Consider the following 7,085-nt stretch of genomic DNA (forward strand, 5'->3'; position numbering starts at 1 on the left):
AAACTACCAGAACCTCCAATCGCGGCATGACTTAGTTTCCAAGGTTCGATCCTCAACCTTAAAACTAGGGGACTTCTGTTATGCCGGGAAATCAAGGCTGACGTGGATTCACGTGACAAAACGTGGCCTACTCCCGTCAGACGGTAAGCCGCACGTTAGGCATGCCAAGCGCCCTGAGCTCCCACGTGTCCGCTTCCCTGCTCCTAATCGCGTAAAATCAGCTTGGAAATGGGCAATGAGACATAAAGCCAGATTATGTCCAAAATTCACACCAACCCAAGAATTATGATGATTACACGCATTCACTTGATATAGAAGAGGAAGCACCTCTTCATAAGGGATTCGATCATTTTACATTTGGAACTCTCTCTCTAAAAAAGCTTTGTATTTACTTTTCAATCATTTGTAAGCAGTCCGCTTTAGCGACCTGACCCACCATATTAATACAATCAGTGGATGTAGGACTTGCTACCTTAGCATCCGAACCACTTAAAGCTCTCATTGCATTTATTTCATATTCATAATCCATATTCACGTGTGTTCCTTGTCCAATCAACGCGCGCCACGTGTCAATTTTTGTCCTAATCGCGCATCACACATTATTTATTATCATTATTATTATTATTAAATCTTAGACAACCTGAAAAGTAATATTATAGATTTATATTCGAGAACTTTAATATCAAATTTATTTGTATTGATTTATATATAATTCTTACATATAATAACATAAGAGATTCGGAAAAACTTGTAATTGAGAACCTTAACACTTTTTCTAATGGTCTTTTTCTACTTCTTTTATATGGTAACCCTTCTTTCTAAACTATATATAAATTTTTTTTTTTTTTTAAATGTATATTTGATAATATATAATAGATGATTTTTACATTAGTTCGTCAAATTTACCCATAATGTTTTGTAATAACAAGTTTCATATATCAAATTTACATAATGTTTTGACTCAGCACATAGGCTATCAGATTATAGAATTATTGTGATTTTTGGTCAATAATCTTATTTGATCAATTAACAAAACTAACTTATGTATTGTTTATCTCTAGTGTCAATTTATTTTTTAATTTAAAGAATCTTAACAATATAAAATGCAATATTATTGGATCAATTTACAAACTTCGTATACAAATTAATGTGCTATATATTGAATGAAAGAGAAAAAATTAATTTGACATACTAGACATAATCATCATATTTAAATCCAAGCTCATACGTTATAATGTAATATATTAAAAACACTGTAGAAAAAGGAAAATTGTACTCCGAAAAAATATTTTGTAGATATGATTACATAAAATGGTAAACTTATTATATATGAATTTATTTCGCATTCATCGTAATTCTTATTATTTATTGATATTAAAAGAATAAAATAAATGGAACGAAAGTGGTAGTGTAAGTTAAGGAGTTAAAAGATGAAAAGTTAGTGAATTAATGGAGGAGGTTTTAAGAATTGGAAAGTGAAAAGGTGGAAAATATTGGTGGAATTCAATTCCTTATCCCACCTTGAGTAGTATAAAAAGATGTTCTTCCCCTCGTTTCAAACACACCAAAATTTTAATTTCTCATTTTCTTTCTAGTTTTTAAGGTTTTCCTTTGTTGGAGTTAAAATTTAATTCAGTTCGTTAGAATAGAAAAATAGTTTTTCTCTTGCTATTCATCTGTCATTGTATCCTAAGAAACAGACGCTGCTCAAATCCTTGTACACGCGAGTGAAGGAGACAAATCTGTTTTAAGGAAACTGTGTGTTCCACAAGCCTCAGTATTTATCCTAATGTTGTATTCTTTATCGGATCTGTTCCTATCACTCTGAAAGATCTCTTACACATGATTACGTTGTTGGTATTGTTAATTTTATTGTATTGTCATTTTATTTTATTGACATTTAATTCTATTGTTTTTATATTCAATAGATTTATTATTTACGGTTACTAATATAATAGTTGATTATTTTATAACAAAATCATAATTCATAATGATGGAACCCCTGTAATACGATCAAAGTTGATAGTAAATTCATAAGAAATTATTCTAAAAATATAACAAAGATATTTAGTAAGTTATTTTTTGAATTTAATCGTGGCTATTAGTAAGACAGAGCATATCATCATCATATTTGCTTAAAACCATACTTCAACTCTTGCATGTAAGAATCGATATAATTTTACGGAATTCAATCAATATGTAATGTTCATAATTTAGCATGTGAAAGTTAATATACTGATTTTAAAATCAAGATATTCTCAGGAGAGATCGATCCCCATTTTTTTTTATTAAATAGAATAAATTTATTATCATTATTATTTTTGTTTTTAACATATATGTATATTTCATATTATGAAATTACCAGTATACTGTTTGGTGAGGCACAAGATTGTCCAAGGACTATTAACGCCTGTCCTTGCATAGCTCCTCAATGTACCCAATTATGTTCTTCAATGTTTGGCCAAGGATCTAATTCTAAAGGTGGATGCTTCAATACAAATAAGAGTTGTTGCACATAAAAGCTTTATTGGTATTACTTTATGTAATTCTGGTTAATGAATGATGTCCTTGGTTAATAATTATCGAATTGATTAATAAATTAAAGCTTTTATAATAGTTATATATGTGTGCATTGTTTATCTCTTAGTTTATGAATCTGCGCTCCTAAGATGATAGGGGCACAAAGGGCTGATATTTATTAACTGCTGAAGAAAAAAGTAGCTTGTCAGACGAACAGTTCAAACAACTCAGGCAACACCAATGCAGTAAAGTAAGGAAAATGAAAAGCAAACCTTACTGGCTTCTCGGAAGGAACCATCTCCTTCGTATTCAAAGAAGAAATAGTTGGAGTCCCATTTGCTGACTTTGTTCGGTACTTCAACTATACGATTGATGTCCTTTCGCCTCTTGGACAAATTTTAGGTGAGCTCGTTGCCTTTCTTCAGGCTATATTCATTGATGAGCTCATTGACTAAGAGCTCACCTAGACAAGCTTTTTGGAAGGCAATATACATCCCAATCATATATCTATATGAGTTGGGAGTTAGTTGAAAGGGTGTGCTACATCAAAGCGATGTAGCACCGCCTCGATAAATGGGTGCAACGGAATGGATATACTGCACCTCATAATCGATTTGGATAGTGCAACCCATCCAGTAGAAGATCGCTGAGGTGAGAGACCTAAGTTGCGATGCAATGGGGTGGAGATCCTGTATTGCTCAATGATTTTGGCCAAATCCTCCTCAACTGGTCCCATCTAACCCACTATTGTTAAGGGCTCAACCTCCTCGCTTATTGGGTCAACCTCAGCTTCATTAGAATGAGCCCTCACTTCTATTGTTTCTGGCAGGTTCCCAAGCATCTGAGACACAAAGGACAAGTGTCCGAGGAAACCCTAGAGGTGTAAACTACATATGTTAGTCCTTAAACCTACACCACACTTGCCTTCAGTCCCCGACACCCAAGGTGTTCTTATACAGAATACCTAATGACAACTTTCGGCCAACCAAATGACTTTCCTAGCCCTAATGCAACTACCAAGCCTAAATCTACCAACACAAGCAAACACATTAAAGATAGAGGCGATAAGAAGAGCAAAAAGAAGAATGGTGTACTTACTTTTGTAAAAGTAGTCGTAAGAATGCTGGGGAAGAAGTTGAAACATCGGAGGTTAGTGTCAAAAGTTTTAGAAGAAATCGCCGAGAATGTCACAAGATGGATTGAAAACAAAGTGTTTGGGTTTTGCACAAGAAAACTTGCAGAATAAGCCAAAGATGGTCAATGACAGTTCGAATCACAATTTATAGTGAAGTACTTCTAAGCGGGAGTTAAGTCCAACCATTTATCACTTCCACATGGTTGTAATCGAAGAGGAGAAGAGTAACCGTGAAAGGAAACGTGGGTAACTATATCACCGATGTATCAACATTTAATGCGCAAAAAGGGAATGTCGTCTTAGCACGTCTACATTAAATGCATGACCACGCCTGCATTAACTGCAAAGCTAGAAAATACAAACTCCATTGTTGAGAGGTAATACTTTCTAGTCAGTAGATCGCGTTGTTAGTTCACCATGCAAGAGCTCATGCTCGCATCAGAAAGCAACTCTAGTACATCGTCAGCTCGGATGGAGAAGCTGACACTCCAAAAACTAGGGGCAGTTGTTGTGCAAGAAATCTAGAGCGGATAAATTCTTAATTGGCATGTAAATATCTCGTGATATGGATCCTATAATAGGCTGATGATCTCCCAACTTTCTTGTTTTATCAAATTTGAGTTTTCTCCAACTTAACCTTGTGATTGACACTATATGAACCTTATTATAATCTATTTTAGAGGACGACGAAAAATCGATCACAGAAAAATTATTAAAAACTCTTTGTAAAAGTAGTTCGCTTATTGTTTTTTACAACATTCAATAATATAACAGTTGACGTAGGTTTTCCACTATAAGCAATCGAACCACTTTAAAAAGTCTTTCTTGTTTTTTAATATTTTATGTTTATTACTGCACATTCATCATCGTATTATTCTATCGCTGATTCATCATTATTATATACACATCTTATTTGGTTTTAACATTGTCAATCACGTGCGATTTTCTGCGTGAACACATCCAAGAATTTGTTGTAAAATAATATTGTGTTATTTCTTAAGATACTTTTTAAAAAATGTTAATTTTCAATTCATGACTTAACATAGTGCTATATAATATAATTTCTTGTGTAATTATTTTTTTATACTAATTCGCATTTAATATAGTAATTATTACTTACTGGTATTACTGATTTGGTTGTAAATATCATAAGAGTGGATCACATTATACTTACTATGTATAGTAATGTGATTAAAGTTGATTGTAAATTCTTTGGAAAGAATTCTAACTAGGCTAATTCCAACTCAAATTCTCAAAATATAATAACAATATTTAGTAAGTTATTTTTGGTTGGTGTCTACTTGTAACAGAGAGCGTATGATGCTGAATTTGAATATATATATATATATATATGAATGAGATAATAACAATATATAGTGAGTTATTATTTTCCTTTTAATATTTTATTCTTCTTTTTCTTAAAATATAAATTTTTAATTTAAATCAAGATTTTTAATACAAAATTGTAAACGAAAACAAAGTTGATAGTAAATTCATAAGAAATTATTCTAAACATATAACAAAGATATTAAGTAAGTTATTTTTTGAATTTAATCGTGGCTATTAGTAAGACAGAGCATATCATCATCATATTTGCTTAAAACCATACTTCATCTCTTGCATGTAAGAATCGATATAATTTTACGGAATTCAATCAATATGTAATGTTCATAATTTAGCATATGAAAGTTAATATACTGATTTTAAAATCAAGATATTCTCAGGAGAGATCGATCCCCATTTTTTTTTATTAAATAGAATAAATTTATTATCATTATTATTTTTGTTTTTAACATATATGTATATTTCATATTATGAAATTACCAGTATACTGTTTGGTGAGGCACAAGATTGTCCAAGGACTATTAACGCCTGTCCTTGCATAGCTCCTCAATGTACCCAATTATGTTCTTCAATGTTTGGCCAAGGATCTAATTCTAAAGGTGGATGCTTCAATACAAATAAGAGTTGTTGCACATAAAAGCTTTATTGGTATTACTTTATGTAATTCTGGTTAATGAATGATGTACTGGGTTAATAATTATCGAATTGATTAATAAATTAAAGCTTTTATAATAGTTATATATGTGTGCATTGTTTATCTCTTAGTTTATGAATCTGCGCTCCTAAGATGATAGGGGCACAAAGGGCTGATATTCATTAACTGCTGAAGAAAAAAGTAGCTTGTCAGACGAACAGTTCAAACAACTTAGGCAATACCAATGCAGTAAAGTAAGGAAAATGAAAAGCAAACCCTACAGGCTTCTCGGAAAGAACCATCTCCTTTGTATTCAAAGAAGAAATAGTTGGAGTCCCACTTGCTTGACTTTGTTCGGTACTTCTAACTATACGATTGATGTCCTTTCGTCTCTTGGAAAAATATTAGGTGAGATCGTTGCCTTTCTTCAGGCTATATTCATTGACGAGCTCATTGACTAAGAGCTCACCCAGACTAGCTTTTTGGAAGGCAATATACATCCCAATCATATATCTATATGAGTTGGGAGTTAGCTGAAAGGGTGATGTAGCACCGCCTCGATAAATGGGTGCAACGGAATGGATACATTGCACCTCATAATCGATTTGGATAGTGCAACCCATCCAGTAGGAGGTCGTTGAGGTGAGAGACCTAAGTTACGATGCAATGGGGTGGAGATCCTGTATTGCTCCATGATTTGGGCCAAATCCTCCTCAACTGGTCCCATCTAACCCACTATTGTTAAGGGCTTAACCTCCTCGCTTATTGGGTCAACCTCAGTTTCATTAGAATGAGCCCTCACTTCTACTATTTTTGGCAGGTTCCCAACCATCTGAGACACAAAGGACAAGTGTCAGAGGAAACCCTAGAGGTGTAAACTACATATGTGAGTCCTTAAGCCTGCACCACACTTGCCTTCAATCCCCGACACCCAAGGTGTTCTTATACAGACTACCCAATGACAACTTTCGGCCAACCAAATAACTTTCCTAGCCCTAATGCAACTACCAAGCCTAAATCTACCAACACAAGTAAACACAATAAAGATAGAGGCAATAAGAGAGGTAGAAAGAAGAATGGTGTACTTACTTTTGTAAAAGTAGTCGTAAGAACGCTGGGGAAGGAGTTGAAACACCGGAGGTTAGTGTCAAAAATTTTAGAAGAAATTGCCAAGAATGTCACAGGATGGATTGAAAACAAAGTGTTTGGGTTTTGCACAAGAAAACTTGCAGAATAAGCCAAAGATGGTCAATGACGGTTCGAATCACAATTTATAGTGAACTACTTCTAAGCGGGAGTCAACTCCAACCGTTTATCACTTCCACATGGTTATAATCGAAGAGGAGAAGAGTAACCGTGAAAGGAAACGTGGGTAACTATACCGTCGATGTGCCAACATTTAATGCGCAAAAAGGGAATGTCATCTTAGCGCGTTTGCATTAAATGCATGAC

This window comes from Pistacia vera, unplaced genomic scaffold (assembly GCF_008641045.1).
Source record: "Pistacia vera cultivar Batoury unplaced genomic scaffold, PisVer_v2 Contig438, whole genome shotgun sequence".
Classification (NCBI taxonomy): Eukaryota; Viridiplantae; Streptophyta; class Magnoliopsida; order Sapindales; family Anacardiaceae; genus Pistacia; species Pistacia vera.